The sequence below is a fragment of the Musca autumnalis genome, unplaced genomic scaffold (genome assembly GCF_047663935.1).
Source record: "Musca autumnalis isolate F117 unplaced genomic scaffold, ASM4766393v1 scaffold_5, whole genome shotgun sequence".
NCBI lineage: Eukaryota > Metazoa > Arthropoda > Insecta > Diptera > Muscidae > Musca > Musca autumnalis.
In genome coordinates this window covers 21257169-21278031 of record NW_027412088.1, presented here as the reverse complement: position 1 = coordinate 21278031, position 20863 = coordinate 21257169, and the positions used below count along the sequence as shown (strand labels likewise).

General features: G+C 39.6%; 1 long non-coding RNA gene across 1 annotated transcript in view; it reads right to left on the bottom strand.

Moving 5' to 3' along the window:
* LOC141405906 (uncharacterized) overlaps nucleotides 1–2999 on the bottom strand; it is a 162502-nt gene extending 159503 nt beyond the window's left edge. Inside the window, exon 1 of the long non-coding RNA XR_012413278.1 lies at nucleotides 2912–2999. This is a non-coding gene — a long non-coding RNA (uncharacterized lncRNA). The remainder of the gene's footprint in view (nucleotides 1–2911) is intronic.
* Nucleotides 3000–20863: the final 17864 nt, after the last annotated feature.

The following is a 20863-nucleotide window of genomic DNA, read 5'->3' as shown; positions in this document are numbered from 1 at the left end:
TAAATACTAAATACTAAATACTAAATACTAAATACTAAATACTAAATACTAAATACTAAATACTAAATACTAAATACTAAATACTAAATACTAAATACTAAATACTAAATACTAAATACTAAATACTAAATACTAAATACTAAATACTAAATACTAAATACTAAATACTAAATACTAAATACTAAATACTAAATACTAAATACTAAATACTAAATACTAAATACTAAATACTAAATACTAAATACTAAATACTAAATACTAAATACTAAATACTAAATACTAAATACTAAATACTAAATACTAAATACTAAATACTAAATACTAAATACTAAATACTAAATACTAAATACTAAATACTAAATACTAAATACTAAATACTAAATACTAAATACTAAATACTAAATACTAAATACTAAATACTAAATACTAAATACTAAATACTAAATACTAAATACTAAATACTAAATACTAAATACTAAATACTAAATACTAAATACTAAATACTAAATACTAAATACTAAATACTAAATACTAAATACTAAATACTAAATACTAAATACTAAATACTAAATACTAAATACTAAATACTAAATACTAAATACTAAATACTAAATACTAAATACTAAATACTAAATACTAAATACTAAATACTAAATACTAAATACTAAATACTAAATACTAAATACTAAATACTAAATACTAAATACTAAATACTAAATACTAAATACTAAATACTAAATACTAAATACTAAATACTAAATACTAAATACTAAATACTAAATACTAAATACTAAATACTAAATACTAAATACTAAATACTAAATACTAAATACTAAATACTAAATACTAAATACTAAATACTAAATACTAAATACTAAATACTAAATACTAAATACTAAATACTAAATACTAAATACTAAATACTAAATACTAAATACTAAATACTAAATACTAAATACTAAATACTAAATACTAAATACTAAATACTAAATACTAAATACTAAATACTAAATACTAAATACTTACTTACTTAGCTGGCCCATTACAGAACATTTGTTCCATAGACCGAACTAAGAAAAGATCTCCTATTCTCTCTGTTTAGTACTTCGCTTTTTGGAATACCGCGCCTTGTCATCTCTTCATCCACTTGTTTGCGCCATCTATTCTTTGGCCTGCCAATTCTGCGTGCACCGCCATGTGGCACGTATTTATACGCCTTATTAGCGGGTTCATCATCGCTCATTCTTATTATATGGCCTAGCCAACGCAATCGCTGCATCTCGATACGTTTAACTATACTGATGTCGTTGTATAGCAGATACAGCTCGATATTCACCGTGAACGCAGCTCGGTCCGTAGATCTTTCGAAGAATTTTTCACTCAGACACGCCAAGCACTGCCTTATCTGCTTGCGCAAGTACCCAGGTTTCGGAACCATACATCAGCACGGGTAGTATCAGTGTTTTGTAAAGCGTTATTTTCGTTTGACGAGTTGTGACCTTGTTTTTAAAGTGCTTACTTAAGCCAAAGTAGCATCTGTTGGCCAATTAAATTCTTCTTTTTATTTCACAACTGATGTCGTTTGTTGTGTTTATAGCTGTGCCGAGGTATACGAAGTCTTTTACTACTACAGTTGGTCCGATCTCAATGGACGCATTGCGCGTCGACACCATCAATTTGGTCTTCTCGTCGTTTACCGCCAGATTCTCCTTCGACCTTCATAAAGGTATCGGTTATTTCTTTTACTGATCGTCCTATGATGTCTATATCATCAGCATCAGCAAGTAACATGTGGCTATTGGTGTAGATTGTGCCACTTCTTTTGACGATTGCCTCTCGTATAACCTTTTCTAGCAGGATGTTGAAAAGCTCACACGAAAGGCTGTCTCCTTGCCTGAAACCTCTTTTGGTACAAAACTCTTCGGAGAGGTTCTTTCCTATTTTAACTGAAGATCTTGTGTCAGTTAGAGTAATTTTAAAAAGCCGAATGAGCTTTTCGGCGGTACCAAATTTAGACGTTGCTTGCAATACCTTTGAACGTACCGGGCTGTCGAAGGCTGCTTTATAATCGACAAAAAGGTGGTAGGTGTCGATCTGCATCTCTTGGGTCTTCTCCAGGATTTGCCGCAGGGTAAATATCTGGTCAATGGGGGACTTGCCAGGTCTAAAGCCGCATTTCGTGGACCATGGGATTTAGTCGTTTGCACAATATCCCTGACACTATATTGTAGGCGATAGGGAGAAGACTTATGCCTCTATAGTTAGACCATAAAGTCTTATCTCCTTTCTTATGGACGGGACACAGGATGCTCAGGTTCTAATAGTCGGGCACTCCTTCTTTCTGCCAGATGGAGCTAACTAGCTGATGCATACACCTTATCAGCGTGTCGCCTCCGGTTTTAAACAGCTCGGCTGGTAGGCCTTCAGCTCCTGCTGCCTTATTATTCTTCAGCCGGTTTATTGTTGTCTTTACCTCATCTTGGCCGGGTGGTATACATTCAATACCATCTTCTGGGATTGAATCTGTGGTATCTTCGTCGACTTCGCTACTATTGGATACCAACAGTTTGCAAAAATGCTCTTTCCACATCCTTAGCACACTATCTGTATCAGTTACCAGATTACCTTGCTGGTCTCTACAGGAGGATGTGCCAGTTCCAAAGCCATCAATTTGATGTTTGGTAGAATTTTCGGATTTCATTCTGTCTCCTGTACATTTCGATTCGTTCACACTCCCGGTTTTCTATCTCTCTCTTTTTCCTGCGGAAAAGATCTTTCTCCTCCCTCCGTTTCTCCCGATACTAGAGTTGGGCAATCTAGTTCCCGGAGGGAATCGATCTTTCTAGTTCCTTTTCCCAAAAGGAACTAGTTCCAAATAGCTCCGAGAGCGATAAAGTTCAATGAATCTTACCTTTTATCGTTCTTTCTAGTTCCTTCGCTCCAAATAGTTCCCAGGCCGATGTAGTTCAATGAATCTTTCTCTTTCGTCGTTCTTTTTTCCTTTGTTCCAAATAGTTCCGAGAGTGAAGTAGTTGAACGAATCTCTTTTTTTCATCTTTTGGTGAATGAATTGACATACAAATAAATAGATTGAAGCGATGTACCGATGTGTGATTTACGATTTTTTAACAATCTGGCCGCATCTGAATAATTAAGGAAACGAAGGTGAAAAATCGAAGTGAGTGTGGAATAAAATGAAGAAAAATAATTATACAAATGAAAGGAATTATATGCACGGCTGGATGAACTAAAGGAACTATATAAATGCAAGAGTCGGATATAGTTCCAATAGTTCCTTGTCCGGAATAGTTCCCTGGAACTAGTTCGTTCCGGAACTACACAACTCTACCCGATACCTCTCTCGTGCGCTACGCGTTGCTACTGATTGTAAAGTAGCCCTATATGCCGCATTTTTCTCTTCGGTAGCAGCACGACACTCCTGATCATACCATGGATTCCTTGGTGGAGGTCTCTGGTATCCAAGTACTGATTTTGCTGCTGTTTACATGGAGTGGACAAGTTCTTGCCATTGTCCTGATATGTTATCAGGACGAGGAGTGCTTTGATTAAGCAGTTGAACCAGTTGAGAGGAGTATGCTGTGGCTATCTGTGAGTGAACAGTAGTGATTTGGGAAATCAGCGTTGAGCTAGTTGAAAGTTAGCGTGGAAATGTGTTTTGAAGTATAGTAAACTACAGTCGAACATCTTTATATCGTGGTTGCTAAGGACGAAAAAGTGCTGCAATATAGAGAAAATGTCTAATAAAGAGAGATTTTGTGAAAATTTATGTCAAAATTCATATATTTGTTTTATAAAACGATTCGATATAGAAAAAAATCGATATAGAGAAGTTTGACTGCACTTGAACTCTAGTGAACTCTAGTGAACAATAGTGAATTAGGTGAACTGAAGTGAGCTAAATGTATCTAAACCAAATTGGGCAAAATAAAATAAAAGCCATGTAAACGCTACTATAGCGAGCTACCTCGCTCGCTACCTCAACTATAGGGAGCTATGCCAAGTTACAATCTTGTAAGATAGGTACCATGAGCTAGATGATGAACTAGGTGCATTAGGTTAACAAAGGTTATAATGAGTGGAACTACAAGTGATCGAGTTAAAATATGGCGTGTTAAGTGAATTCTAGAGTGTCAGGTGTGCAGTGATCTATAAAGCACTATAGTAAACTTGGCGAACTATAGTGAAACTGGTAATCTATAGGAGGAGATAAGTAAACTAGAGCCGCAAGGAAAACCGTTGTGGGCTATGTGCAATAGTTTAACTGGTTCAACTCTAGTTTACAAGAAGAACCATGTGAACTTAAGGAAACATATATGTAATATGTGTATAGCGAGCTAAGTTATCTATCATTATTCATATTATGTAAAGTGAATCCTGTTTTCAATTTTCCTTTTCATCAAAAGCAATGACAACATTGTTGTTCATTTGTTGTTGGAGCAGCAACATAATTATCGGCTGCGTCATCATAATTATCAACAACAATTATCTTCTTTATATGGGGAGAGAAGCAATAAAAGAAAAAGTGAAACCCCACCATGAATTCTATGGTGACAACCTCAAAAGACAACAACAAAAATAGCAACAGAAGCGGTTGAAATTTGCAAACAACATCAATATCCCCATCGACATCATCAACAACTTGATGAATGAACGAACGAATGAACACACATACTATGATTGACAAGGGGGTCCGCTTTGTTGTTGGATTCGTGTTAAAAGGATATTAAGTGTAAAAAAATGGAACTGTATGGGTGGTGGAACAGCAATAAAGAATAAAAAAATATGATATACCCTCAACCAATATTTCCCACTTTTTATCAACTCCCTGCTTTTTTCATACAACACTTTAAGTAGTAAAAGGATGCCACAAAAGAAGAAGAAATAGGTTATTTATGTATAAACAACGTTAATATCAGCATAAGATTCTCTGCAAGCCAATGTTGGTTGGTGAACAAGGGGTTTACACATTTAATGAACAGGAGTAGTTTAACATATCTGTTATGTGTGGCTTTTCAATGAATATGATATGTTTACTATCACCTAAAAGGGAAAAACTATTAAGTACGCATTTCAAAGCAAGTCGCTGCTGCCTTTGTCTGTGTGTGTGTGATTAACTGCCTGAGTGTATGTGATAACATATTCCAACAATAGTTCTTTGGAACAATATTCGCTAACAACAATTACACCACAACAACAGCAATATTCATTATGGGAAAATCCGGAAGTCTTTTAATAAAATATGGGCTAAATTCTGCTTAAAGTTTTTAGATTTAATTTTTGTTGGTAATCATTGACTGCTCTACACACACACACACACACACACTTAGGCAGCACTTAACAGTTTAGACATGAAAAAGAAGAGGACGTATTTAAGTGAAAAACAAAAACGAAGAGCTATCAAAATAGGAAAAAGTAAATTTTTGAGGGGAAGAAACTTAATCGGTAAGACAGTGGCTTAAAATCGCATCTATTGCCTAACAATGAACCAGGTGAACTTACATAGTGAGCCAAGTTAAATAAAGTGAGCCAGGTCAACTATAGTGAATAGAGTGAACTATAGTGAGCAAGGTGAACTATAGTGAGCAAAGTGAACTATAGTGAGCAAAGTGAACTATAGTTAGCCAGGTGAACTATAGTTAGCCAGGTGAACACTATAGTGAGGCAGGTAGAGTTATAGTGAACAGAGTGAACTATAATAAACAAAGTGAGCAATATGGACTATAGTAAATAAGGTGAAATATAGTAAAAAAGGCGAACTATAGTTAGCAAGGTGAACTATTGTGAACATTGTCAACTATAGCTCTGTTCCTTAACGTGCAAGAATCTTCAAGTTTTGCAACTTTTCACGAAAAAAGCGTTCCTTTACGTCAAGCAGCATGCAATTCATACGAAAGCAGTTTACAACTTTTACTACTTATGCCGGTTTTACCATTTTCAAAAGTAAAGGAACAGACCATATAATGAACAATGTGAACTATAGTGAGCAAGGTGAACTATAGTGAGCTAGGTGAACTATAGTGAGCTAGGTGAACTATAGTGAGCTAGGTGAACTATAGTGAGCAAGGTCAACTATAGTGAGCAAAGTGAACTATAGTGAGCAAGGTGAACTATAATGAACAGAGTGAACTCTAATGAACAAAGTGGACTATAGTGAGCAATGTTGACTGTAGTAAACAAGCTGAACTATAGTGAACAATATGAATAACAGTGAGCAATGTGGACTATAGTGAACAATGTGAATAACAGTGAGCAAGGTGAACGATAGTGAGCAGGGTGAACGATAGTGAGCAGGGTGAACGATAGTGAGCAGGGTGAACGATCGTGAGCAGGGTGAACGATAGTGAGCAGGGTGAACGATAGTTGTTGTTGTTGTAACAGTGTTTTATTATTATGTTTGTATGTTCGTTCTCCTGTTCAATCTGGCTCTGGGTCTATCTCCAGTTCCAGGAAGTTGGCTACTTCGATGGGATGTAACCACAGATCCACTGGAGTCATATGAGTAGGCTTGGCGGGGTAGTTGAATAGGTGCTTAGTATCGTGCGGGCCCATGCCGCAAACTGGGCAGATGTCTTGCATGGTGCGATCGATTCCCGCCCAATAGGAATTTAGGCGACTGCAATATCCCGAGCGTAATTGAGCCAAAACTACTCTGGTTTGTCGTGGCAGCTGACGCTCTTCACCTGCGATAGATGGGGGGTGTGCTCCGATGATTGCATTCACACAATAATTGCTTATGGTCTTAGCAACTGTGTCCGTGTGAATGCTGTTCAAACCTGCCTGATATGCCTGTTGATCTAGAGGTTCTCTCCTTTATTGTTGGACCGTCGTCTCTAGAGCATGAATATCCTTCTTGATATGCGTGGGTGTATCGGTGGCCAGCAGATGGTGATTGGGATGGCTCTCACGGTAACACCCGATCAAGTACTGCAACGATAGCGTCTCATTATGTTAGTCGACTGTAAATTTGAGGAGGCACCCTGTTGCTGTTCTCAGGGCGGCGTTCTGACAAATTTGAATCTTATCCCACTGCGTATAACATAAATTCGGGGACGAAACTCACGCCGCATAGCTTACCACAGACCGACCTATCGCTTTATACGTGGTCAACAAGGTTTCTTTATCTGCACCCCAAGTGCTGCCAGCTAGGGACTTGAGGACCTTGTTCCTACATTTCAGTTTATCGCAGATAGTTGTGGCATGCGCGGACGACGTGAATGTGGTGTCGAATGTGACCCCTAGAATTTTGGGGCAGTTTGTGGTCGGAATTCTGCTACCGTCGACCCTGATATGCAACTCTCTTCTATACTGTACCGTCCATGTGGTGAACAGAGTGGCGGATATCTGTATATTCCTCGCGTAGAAAAAGGTGGTAAGATCGGTTAAATAGGAGTTCAATCTCTCACAGATGTCATCAGGATAGGTACCTGACGCCAGGATCGTGCAATCGTCCACATACGTTACGATCTCAATGCCGTCTGGAGGGAGCGGAATACAGGAAAGGTAGAGGTTAAACAGTTCCGGAGATATCACCCCTTCTTGGGGAACTCCCTGTTTCACTCTACGGGGCTTGGATTTCTTGTTCATGAACTCTACATACAACTGGCGACCACACATATAGTTGATTATCAAACGTTTCAGACTTGGCCGGAGGGTGGTCTGCTCGATGTTCTCGAACAGCGTGGAGTATTTGACAGTATCAAAGGCCTTTGATAAGGCAAGCGCCACCATCACTGTTCTATCACACGGCCGCTCCTGGTTGAGTCCTCGACAAATATGTGTGGAGATGGCGTGCAGCGCTGTTGTCGTGCTGTGCTGCTTACGGAACCCATGCTGATGATCGGCAACTTGATAGCTATTTCTAATGCAGGGGAGGACTAAGGCCTCAAGGATCTTCGCTACGGGTGACAAAAGCGAAATCGGCCTGTACGATTCACCTTTGCTGGCATCCTTGCCTGGCTTCAGTAGCGGGACCACCCTGCCCATTTTCCAGACTTCGGGAACAATCCAGCTGTTTCAAAATTACCATGGAAATTCCGACAGGGCCCAAACGCTTTGGATGATTTAGCGTTCCTGATGGCATTCGCAACATCGTCCATTGTAAACTGTGATGGTTCATCCTCGGCAGGAAGAGATCCGATGCGACGTAACACTCTTTTCTTCGCCCTGTCACACTCGGGGTGCTAGACAAACAGTCGATTGAAGTAACTTGAACACCTCTTCGGGTCAGTCAACGTAACGTCGCCAAACGTGACAGAGGTCCTGTCATCCCTCCTTCCGGGGTTCGAGAGTGACTTAACCGTTGTCCCCAATTTACTTATACCGGCTCCAATGTTGCAACTCTTCAGATGATTTAACCACTTGTTCCGCTTACGTTCGCAGTCCAGCCTGTTTACTTCCAGTGTCAGCTCCCTCACTCGGGGTTGATTCGACGAAGCTCATCACGCTCATTTGCTAATCCCGTCGCCTCTGCTGGGAAGTTTGGTCTTACTTCGGGTATTCGACCAGCAGGTATATGACGAGTGGCTGCAGCATTGATTATGTCTCGGAACGTCCTTTCCGCTACCCGAACATCAGAAGGATTGGGCAATTCTCTGAAGCGGTGATTGGTGAACTCTCTGAAACTCGGCCAATCAGCTTTCCCATGATTGACGAATGTGCGGCGTTCAGAGGTGATGAAATCGGTTAGTCTGCTGATGGGGAGATGGTCTGATCCAAGGGAAATGACGGGTTGCCAGGTGACGTCATTTGTCAGACCAGGTGACACGATGGTTATGTCTGGCGAACTGTGACACACTCCTCTAATTCTGGTAGGGGCGTCCTCATTGACCGAGCAAAACGTAAAGCAATCAATCTGCTCAGCCAGCGCTATACCTCTCTGGTCGTTTTCGAGGACCGAATGCGCATTAAAGTCCCCCAGGACCAGACGATTATGACCTTTCAAAAGCGGGCTAATGTCAAGCTTATAATCTGAGATACAGCTATTTCTCGGCGGGATGTATACGTTCAGCAACTCTATCTCGGCAGTTCCACACCTGACTGCTACCCCCATACACTCCATGTACGGGTCATTAGAGGCAGGCTCAAGCGAGATAGGTCTGTATTGAACTGGGGTAAGAGGAAAGCTAATCCCCCACCTCCATCACAACGTACTGAGCTGTGGTCGTTCAGCATGGTTTCCTGCTCCGCCGATAGTGAGCAAGGTGATTTATAGTGAGCATGGTGAACTATAGTGAGCATTGTGAACTATAGTGGGCAAGGTGAACGTTAGCAAATTAGACTATAGTAAGCAAGATGAACTACAGTGAGCCAGGTTAACTATAGTGAGTCAGGTGAACTATCAAAATAGGAAAAAAGGATTTTTTAGGGGAAGAAAATTAGTCGTTAGGGGAACTAGATGAACAATAGTGACATAGGCAAACTATAATGAACACGGTGATTTATAGTGAACTACATTGAGCCAGGTGAACTATATTGAGCCAGAGGAACCATAGTGAGCCAGGTGAACTATATACAAACAAAAAAACATTGTTCCACAACATCCCATACGGGACAAGGGAGACTTCTCTCATATCAATGAGTGCACCCCGATTCATATTAGCTCAATGATATGGGACCTACTGTTTATCGCCGAGTCCGAACGGCGTGCCTTAAGACACCACTTTTAGAGAAGTTTTTCAAGGCTGATATACTCAGGAAATGTCGCCAACATTACTGAGGGGTATTTTGCCACCGTTGAAAAATGTTTGATGTTGCCTGGCCGGGGAATCGAACCACTGACCTTCTGCGTGCAAGGCGGGTGTGCATACCATTGCACCACGGTGGCACCCAGGTGAACTATATAAGAAGCAAAAAGAACTGTAGTGACAAAAGAGAACTATTGTGACCAAAGTGAACTGTAGTGAACTATAGTGAACCAGGTGAACTATAGTGAACCAAATGAACTATACTGAGCTAGGTGAACTATACTGAGCTAGGTGAACTATAGTGAGCTAGGTGAACTGTAATGAACTATAGCCTAATTTGTAGAGAGATTTGTAAGGGAACGGGATCAACAATAGTGAACTAGGCAAACTGTAATGAATAAGGTTATTTATAGTGGATAGTGTGAACTTTAATAAGCTAGGAGAAGTATTTTAAACTAGGTAAACTTAAGAGAATAAAATTGAACTAGGTGAACTATGATGAACTATAGTGAACGGAGTTTTTTTATAGTTAAACAGGTGAGCAGTATATATTATATGGTATTGTATTGTAGCGAATAGTAGGGAAACTGTAGTGATAATCTAAATATTATTCTAATAGAAACATAGATCCACTGTATGTAATATTCGCTCCATGGTATCAGTTGTAGTTTGCTTGAAGGATGAGAACAAGGTTTCCCTCTGTTGAATGCTACTCCCATTGTAATGTTATCACTCTAGTCATGGAGTTAGTTGGTGTTGTGGGTGTTTTCCAGATGCTGACGTTGTTGTATGTACATTGTTTGTTTAAAGTTGCCGTTGTTGATAATAACATTGTCTGTGAATTCCATCATAAGCCAATCTTTGTGGAGTAGAGCAGAAAAGTTTCTTTGAGTTTTCACACATTTACCACTTGATTTTTCTTCCATCATTGATTCGATGAGTTGTAAAAGAACAACAACAAATACACTCACACATTCACCGAAAAACTTACGTATGTATGTACAGATCACAAAACCATAACAATAGGGACAAATTTACAAAACAGAACCAAAATACCGAAAAAACGACTACTAAACTGATTGGTTAGGAAAGTTTTTGCCGCTAAACTACTGAGTGACGAGGGCGACGACAACGGCGGCAACATTTGATGGTTTAAAGTGGATTTCTGGGATTTGGTGTTAAAATGATTGGTTGTCTGTGTGTGGAGTTGGAGGGGATGCATGTATATATGTTTGTTTGAACAAATCCCTAACTTTTGTACTTGGTAAACACTTTTGTTAATGTCAACACGTATACTCTTACATATGTTTGTATGCGTACGTGCCTAAAGATAATCACCCCAAGTTTTTGGATAATGAACTTCACTTATTAAATTGTCTTCCAAACTAAAAACTATTCATTTAAAGTAATTATTCTCATTTTATTTGAATTGATTTTGTATTAGAAGAAGAAACATTTTTGGAAGATTAATGACATAATGATTTAATAAGTTGCCTGAATGTGGATAGATAAGAAAAGGCAGGGATGTTAAAAATATAATAAACATTATTATGAATTTCTGGCTAGAAAAGATGTGCGCTTCCATTTTAATGCCTATAAAATTAAAGGCGCTTTATTTGAGGTAGTGGAAGCTATAAGCAATAGCGACAAATGAAAAAGGAAATTATCCAGCTAGTCGGAGCAGCAAGAAGATTTTAAGAAGTTTTTAGTATTAAATAAAGTCTACAATGAACTAAGAAAGCTTTAGTGAACTGCGCGAACTCAACTATATATGTATGTCAACTTGTAAACTAAGTGACCCCTAGAGAACTAGGTTAATTTTAGCGAACTATAGTGAACTTTGCGAATTAGGTGAACTATAGCGAAATAGGTAAATTATTGTGAACAAGGTGAACTATAGTGAACAAGATGAACTCTAGTGAACAAGGTGAACTATAGTGAACAAGGTGAACTATGGTGAACTGTAGTGAACAAGGTGAACTATAGTGAACAAGGTGAACTATAGTGAACAAGGTGAACTATAGTGAACAAGGTGAACTATAGTGAACAAGGTGAACTGTAGTGAACAAGGTGAACTATAGTGAACAAGGTGAACTTTAGTGAACAAGGTGAACTATAGTGAACAAGGTGAACTTTAGTGAACAAGGTGAACTATAGTGAACAAGGTGAACTATAGTGAACAAGGTGAACTATAGTGAACAAGGTGAACTATAGTGAACAAGGTGAACTATAGTGAACAAGGTGAACTATAGTGAACAAGTTGAACTATAGTGAACAATGTGAATTATAGTGAACAAGGTGAACTATAGTGAACAAGGTGAACTATAGTGAACAAGGTGAACTATAGTGAACAAGGTGAAATATTGTGTACTATAGTGAACAAAGTGAACTATTGATAACAAGTTGAATTATAGTGAACATGTTGAAACATAGTGCACATGGTTAATTATAGTAAACATGTTGAACTATAGTAAACAAGGTGAGCCATTATGAACTATAGTGAACAAGGTGAAACATTATGAGCAAGGTGAACAAGGTGAAATATTGTGAACAAGGTGGACTATAATGAACAAGTTAAACTATAGTGAACAAGTTGAACTATTGTGCAGAAGGTGAACTATTGTGAACAAGGTGAACTATGGTGAACAAGGTGAACTATGGTGAACTATGGTGAACTATAGTGAACAAGTTGAACTATAGTGAACTATCATGTTCTGTAGTGAACAAGGTGAATTATAGTGAACAAGTTGAACTATAGTGAACAAGGTGAACTATTGTGAACAAAGTGATCTATAGTGAACAACTGAAGTGTTCACTGTAGTTCACTATAGTTCAATTTGTTCACTATAGTTCAAACTGTTCACTACAGAACATGAATGGTTCACTATAGTTAGTTCACTTTGTTCACAATAGTTCTCTTTAGCTTTGTTCCTTTACTTTTCTAATGGTAAGGGTGGTAAAAGAGAAAGTGTCAAAATTGCTCAAAATTGCTCTCTCATGAACATGAACAGAAAAATAAAGGAACGGAAAAATTGTAGATCTGGCAGCAATGTCAACATAAAAAAATCAATTTTCGTCTTTTATTTTACATTTTTTAATTTAGTTTTGTCAGTGTTCGACTTTTTCTTCTGTGTTTCGTCCATTTTCTTTTTCATTGTGAAATAATCGTCAAACAAAAGTCGAAAAATCAGTTCTGCCATTTTTTACCTGCAGAAATTTTGCTGGTAGCCTGTGGTAGAAGAGAAAGCCATTTTGGCTCTCTCTCCACTCTCACTCTCTTAAAAATTGCTTCCAGTTTTGCCACTTTTCGGGGTTAAGGAACGCTTTGCAGGTTAAAAATGGTACCAAATGGTAAAAATGGAAAACTCAGGTAAGTAAAGGAACACAACTTTTGTTCACTATAGTTCACCCTGTTCAAAATAGATCAACTTTTTCACTGTGGTTCAATTTGTTCACTATAGTTCTCCTTGTTCATAATGGTTCACCTTGTTCACTATGGTTCACCTTATTTACTATAGTTCACCTTGTTAACTTTAGTTCACCTTGTTCACTATAGTTCGCCTTGTTCATTATAGTTCACCTTGTTCACTATAGTTTGCCTTGTTCACTATAGTTCACCATAATCGCAAAAGTTCACCTAGTTCACCTTGTTCGCAATAGTTCACCTTGTGTACAATAGTTCAACTTGTTCACAATATTGCACCTTGTTCACAATAGTTTACCTTGTTCACTATAGTGCATCATGTTCACTATAGTTCACCTTAATCACAATAGTTCACCTGGTTCACTATAGTTCAACTGGTTCACTATATTTTACCTTGTTCACTATTGTGAACAAAGTGAAATATTGTGAACAAAGCGAACTATTGTGAACAAAGTGAACTATTGTGGACAAAGTGAACTATTGTGAACAAAATGATCTATAGTGAACAAAGTGAACTATTGTGAACAAAGTGAACTATTGTGAACAAGGTGATCTTCAGTAAAAAATGTGAACTAAAGTGGACAACGTGAACTGTTGTGATCAAAGTGATCTATAGTGAACATCGTCAACTGCTTTGAACAAAGTGAACTATAGCGAACAAACTATGACCTAGATGAAATATTCCAGGAACCTTAAATGACTATGGGTATATTCTCGCATTATAGTAAGACCAGTAAATGGTCCAATCTCTTCTAGGTGGTTCGATTAATTACTTCCGTCCCTAGTTTGTGTTCGTGTTAGACTCTGTTTTCTTTGTTATTCTGTGCATTAGTATCCTCACATATCCTTAACGTATCTAGCAGTAGAATTCGTGGAGTCCGTCGGTATCTTTGCTTGAAAAATAATAATTGAATAATAACATTGCTGACTTAGTGGTCTTCCTAGACTAAACTTACTAAAATAAAATTTTAGAGTTAGCGTTGCGACATCCTTTAACGTTTCCGAAGTTTCTACATGCAAATAAAACCAATCTATGCATTATCCTACTTCCTCTTGCCCTTGAATGTTCTCTCGTAATCAACCCTAAGAAAAATCTTTTCGGTTGTAACTAATCACTGTAGTTCTAAACTTTGGCCAATTAACGAACGTATTTGACTTTAGACCATCGAACATCCCACAAACATTTAACCAATTATTTGAGCATTCCATTGTGGCATCGATTAACTTTAACCGCATGGTTAACAACGTCGCTGTGACGACAATGGCAACGTAGCAGAATGTAACTGGGGAAAAAAACGGATTCTTCTTCTTCTCGCTTAAATACTATTATTAGGTTTATAACAATTGCTAAATACTTTGAAAATTGAATGGTTACACCCACCAAGCCACCAGTCGACACTGCTGACTGACACTACCAATGGTGTCCGAGAGCGAGTGAAAAGAGATCCTATTACTGTTGCTAAACTAAGAGGGAACTGAGACCAGCAGTTTCAGTAGTACTACTGCCAGTTTTACTGTTACAATGGCTATGACTTTAACTATGCTAGCAACTACTTTATTTAATAGCTCTTAATTACCAGCTCAACTGTAATTGACAGTGAACAATATGCCATGTTTAATGGCAAACATACACTCAAACGTAAACATGCATACATATAAAGTGAAGACCCAACAAACAATATATTGCATATTACATATTAATACATGGGTGACGTAGGGGATGGAAGATACCAAGGAACGGTCCTGACCGGCTTTAACATGGCAAAGCTCAGGATTTATCTTGGTCCCTCTTTCATCTCAAGTGGACACCGATCTCCCCGTGGTGTCACCTGAGGAACTGCCTTTAACACCCGTTAAAGGTAGTGAGCTAACATGTGCCGCGCGTTCGCCCATAAGAACGTTAAAACCTTCGATTTGGGCGTCGGCTTAGTAACCCTCCCCTAGAAAAAACAGCCTACTATGAAAAAACGAAAGAAAAGAAAAACAAATCCCTCAAAAGTTGACGACCCCCGCAAACGTTTTAAGGACCATGATCTGGGAATCTGCACCTGGAATGTTCGCACTCTTTATGGAGAAGGTGCAGTTTACGCATTGGCAGATGTACTTGAAAAGTACAAGGCCGACATTACTGCCATACAGGAAATACGATGGAACGGGAAAGGCGTCACAACAACACCTAAAGGTGACGCACTGTATTATAGCTGCCATGACACAAAGCATGAGTTTGGTTGCGGATTTGTAGTTGGTCGGAGGTTAAAACACCTGGTCTCCAGCTTCACCCCAGTGAATGAAAGACTCGCTGCAATTCGATTAAAAGCAAAATTCTTCAACATCAGCTTTATATGCGCTCATGCTCCCACTGAAGACTATGACGAACAGACCAAAGATATATTTTACGAGCGCTTAAAAAGAAACTTATGACCGTTGCCCTGCCCATGACATTAAAATCATTCTAAGCGATTTTAATGCCAAAATTGGAAAGGAAAATATCTTTGACCCAACAGTCGGAAAATTCAGTCTCCACAGTGAAACATCTGACAATGGTATGAAGCTGATAGACTTCGCAGCGGCAAAAAACATGGAAGTTAGCAGCACCAGATTTCAACATCTCGACATCCATAAGGGCACCTGGCTGTCTCCAGATCAGAAAACCAGAAATCAGATTGATCACGTTGTGATAGGTGGAAGACATTCATCGAGCGTGTTGGATGTGCGTTCGTTCAGAGGAGCAAACATAGACATCCGAGTCAGCAAAGGTACACACCCGGTTGAACGTAGCAATCAAAGTACGAACAGACACAACACGAAAGTTAGACATCGGTGAGCTGCAATCACAACAGATAGCCACAGCATATTCCACTCAACTATCCCAATTGCTTAACCAAAGCACTCCTCATCACGATAACATAGCAACGCAATGGCAAAGTATTGCTCATACTTGGATACCAGAGACCTCCACCAAGGAATCCATGGTATGATCAGGAGTGTCGTGCTGCTACCGACGAGAAAAATGCGGCATATAGGACTACCTTACAATCCGTAGCAATGCGTAGCGTACGAGAGAGATATCGGGAGAAAAGAGAGGAGAAACGACTTTTCCGCAGGAAAAAGAGATAGATGGAATAGCGGGAGTGTGAAAAAATTGAGATGTACAGGAACCAGAATGAAGTCCGAAAATTGTACCAAAGAGTCAAGCATCAAACTGATGGCTTTGGTACAGGAACATCCTCCTGTAGAGACCAGCAAGGTAATTTGGTATCTGATACACATAGTGTGCTCAGGATATGGAAAGAACATTTTTCAAAATTGTTGTTTGTTGTTGTAACAGTGTTTTTGTTATGTTTATTTGTTCGTTCCTCTGTTCAATCTGGCTCTGGGTCTATCTCCAGTTCCAGAAAAGTGGCTGCTTCGATGGGATGTAGCCACAGATCCACTGGAGTTAGATGGGTAGGTTTGGCGGGGCAGTTAAAAAGGTGTTGTGTGTCGTGCGGGCCCATTCCGCATACTGGGCATATGTCTTGCACGGCGCGATCGATTTCCGCCCAATACGAATTTAGGCGACTGCAATATCCCGAGCGTAGTTGAGCCAAAACTACTCTGGTTTGTCGTGGCAGCTGACGTTCCTCAGCTGCGATAGATGGAGGATGTACTCCGAGTACTTTATTCACACTATAATTGCTTAAGTCCTTGGCAACTGCGTCCGTGTGAATGCTATTCAATCCTGCTTGATATGCTTGTTGATCTAGAGGTTCTCTCCTGTATCGTTGGACCTCTCCCTCTAGAGCATGGATATCCTTCCTGATCTCCCTGAATGGGCCGGGCCTACCCACAAGATGGAGATTGGGATGGCTCACACGATAACATCCAAGCAGGTACTGCAACGAAAGCATCTCATTGTGTTGCTTTACAGGAAGAATTTTTGCCTCCTCATGTAGATGGTCCACTGAAGATTTGAGGAGGCACCCTGTCGCTGTTCTCAGGGCGGCATTCTGGCAGGTTTGAATTTTTTCCCAGTTCGAATCACACAATCTCGGTGACCAGACTGGAGCCGCATACCTTACCACAGACCGACCTATCACGTTATACGTGGCCAACAAGGTTTCTTTATCTGCACCCCAAGTGCTGCCGGCCAGGGACTTGAGGACCTTGTTCCTACTTTTCAACTTGTCGCAGATAGCAGTGGCGTGTGCGCACGACGTGAATGTAGTGTCGAATGTGACCCCTAAAATTTTAGGGCAGTTTGTGGTCGGAATTCTGCTACCGTCGACCACGACATTCAACTCACGTCCAAACTGCGCTGTCCATGTGGTGAACAGAGTGGCTGTAGATTTTGTGGGTGAAATCTGCATATTCCTCAAATGGAAAAAGGTGGTAAGATCGGTTAAATAGTTGTTCAGTCTCTCACAGATGTCATCAGGATAGGTACCCGACGCCAGGATCGTGCAATCATCCGCATACGTCACGATATCAATGCCGTCTGGAGGGGGTGGAATACAGGAGAGGTAGAGGTTAAAGTGTTGGTATCCAATAACAGCGAAGACGACGGAGATACCACTGACCCAATCCCAGAATATGGTATTGAATGTATACCACCCGGCAAGATGAGGTAAAGACAGCAATATGTCGGCTGAAGAATAATAAGGCAGCAGAAGCCGATGGCTTACCAGCCGAGCTGTTCAAAACCGGAGGCGGCACGCTGATAAGGTGTATGCATCAGCTAGTTAGCACCACCTGGCAGGAAGAACGAGTACCCGACGATTGGAACCTGAGTATTCTGTGCCCCGTCCACAAGAAGGGAGATAAGACTGTATGCTCTAAATATAGGGGCACAAATAAGTCTACTCCCTATTGCCTACAAGATCGTGTTAGGGATATTGTGCGAACGACTAAAGCCTATGGTCAACGAGCTAATTGGACCATACCAATGCGGCTTTAGACCTGGCAAGTCCACCATTGACCAGATATTTACCCTGCGGCAAATCCTGGAGAAGACCCAAGAGATGCTGATCGACACCTACCACCTTTTTGTCGATTATAAAGCAGCCTTCGACAGGCCGCTGCGTTCAAAGGTATTCCAAGCCATGTCTGAATTTGGTATCCCCGCAAAGCTCACCCGGCTTTGTAAAATGACTTTAACTGACACGAGGTCCTCAGTTAAAAAAAGAACCTCTCCGAAAAGTTTGGTACCAAAAGAGGTTTCAGACAAGAAGACAGCCTTTCGTGTGATCTCTTCAACATCCTGCTGGAACAGGTAATACTAGAGGCAAACGTCAAAAAAGTGGCATAATCTACACCAATAGCCACATGTTACTTGCTTATGCTGATGATCATGGGACATCATGGGCCGATCAGTAAAAGAAGTAACCGTTACCTTTATGAGGGTCGAAGGAGAATCTGCTAAAGTGGGTCTGGCGGTAAACGGTGAGAAGACCAAGTTAATGGTGTCGACGCGCAATGCGTCCATTGAGCTTGGACCAACTGTGGAAGTTGGTTCCTATAATTTTGAGGTAGTAAAAGACTTGGTATACCTCGGCACCGTCATAAACACAACAAACGACATCAGTTGTGAAATAAAAAGAAGAATTGTATTGGCCAACAGATGCTACTTTGGTTTAAGTAAGCAATTTAAAAACAAAGCCACATCTCATCAAACAAAAATAACGCTCTACAAAACACTGATACTACCCGTGCTAATGTATGGTTCCGAAACCTGGGTACTTGCGCAAGCAGACATGGCAGGGCTTGGTGTGTTTGAGAGAAAATTTCTTCGATAGATCTACGGACCGATATGCGTTGACGGTGAATATCCACGTCGCCACGAACCACGAGCTATATCTGCTATACAACGACATCAGTATAGTTAAACGTATCGAGATACAGTGATTGCGTTGGCTAGGTCATATCCTAAGAATGAGCGATGATGAACCCGCTTAATAGGTGTATAAATACGAACAGCTTGGCGGTGCACGCAGAATTGGCAGGCCAAGGAATAGATGGCGCAAACAAGTGGATGAAGAGATGAAAAGGCGCGGTATTCCAGAGTGCGAAACAACAAATAGAGAGAAATGGAGATATTTTCTTAGTTCGGCCTATGGAACAAATGTTCTGTAATGGGCCAGCTAAGTATGTAAGTACCTGTTGTGCTGATTACAACGATAATTTTGTTTTCGTGATCAAAACCCGACTCTCTGAAAAATCACCCGAAAATTCTAAAAAAAAAAAATCCTACCGTGCCCCACTAGATTGGCTGTATTGACTGACATTGGTCCAGCATTCGCCCAGCGTAATAACTTTCTCAAACATAAACATGCCAATTCCTTCAGTATCCCTCTCAAAGGATGTTAGCTAATAGATTAAAATAGAAGCAAAGGCGGAAAACTTCGCATAGAATAGAAATGAAAGTATTCTCTGGGTAGATCAACTTGAACATTGTCCCAACACCAAATTCATGCATACCAAACAAGTGCATGACCATGTTTGTAAAGAAGTGTGAGTATGTATTTGTATGTCCTTTCGAAGATTTGCACTTTCGTTACACAAATACCAACTTCTATAACTATTCGGGGTGTTTATTCGAGAAAGCATGAGCGTGGGTGTGTGGGTACGACTATTTGGTAAAGTTGCATAGAAATTTCATGTTTATTTGCCTTCGGGTAATGTGTTGGTATTTTGTGTTTATTTTCATATTTGTATTGGTGTTAAGATTGTGCAAAATATGTGTGTGTGTGTGTGTTTGTCTATGTGTGGCTGCAATATTAAGGCTCATTCGTGGGTCGATTGGGTCTGACAATTTCGGGGTGTTGATGTTATTTGCGTTTTCATCTCGACTCGACAATGTATTTAGTGGGAGAGGATTAAATGCAAATAGACGCGCTGCAATGCATATTTCCCTAAATAGTTGTGTGTGTGTGGTATGTGTATGCGAGAATGCGTAACATAGAAAATCTGTGTGCGTATGTTATCCTACATCCATCCATCCATCCTACATGCGTGCGTACAAGTTAAAATGTTTGTTACATAAACTTATTGGCATTCGTAACTTGACAATATTGTTGACAGCTAAAGATTTTGTTACCATAGAAGTGTTGCGAACATGGGTGTGTGTGTGTTAAATGCTTGTAGGGTGTAACATGTCGATTCTATTTTATTTAGTTAAAACAAACACACATATATACACACACGCAAGATAACAAGCAAATCCAGTCTTAGTTATGGAAAATTTTAAGTAAACAGCTACAACAGCAAAGCAGAAAGTTAACCCATAAATTAAAATGCAACTTCAGAAGAAGAAACAATTTAACATCGAAACCAGCTGTAGGTTCTTCCTTTTTATAGTCACAGACATCGTTGGCACAGTGTTACAGAAGAAATAAGAATAAAAATACATATCCCTGTTAAAATAATTAGTTTTTAAGGGTTTTTTTTTTGCTGGGCACCCCCAGCCTTATGGCTTCTTTGCCTCATTTAAAAAAATGTTTAAGACCCCTTTCATACGTTAAGACCAAGTCCGTTGTAGACAATTTTAAGTCGATCAAGCCATGTCCATCCGTCTGTCTGTTATTTATTTTGTATTTATTTATTTTTTTTTGATTTTTCAAAATAGTCTGGCTTAATCCCTTTTGTTGTTTTAATATTTAAAACAACAAGTTTATTAGTGGAGAAGGTTTGGCATTGTTCGCCAAGGGGTAAGGCAAGGAAGACTAGTTTCGATCCACGCCACTGGATCTCATCAGTT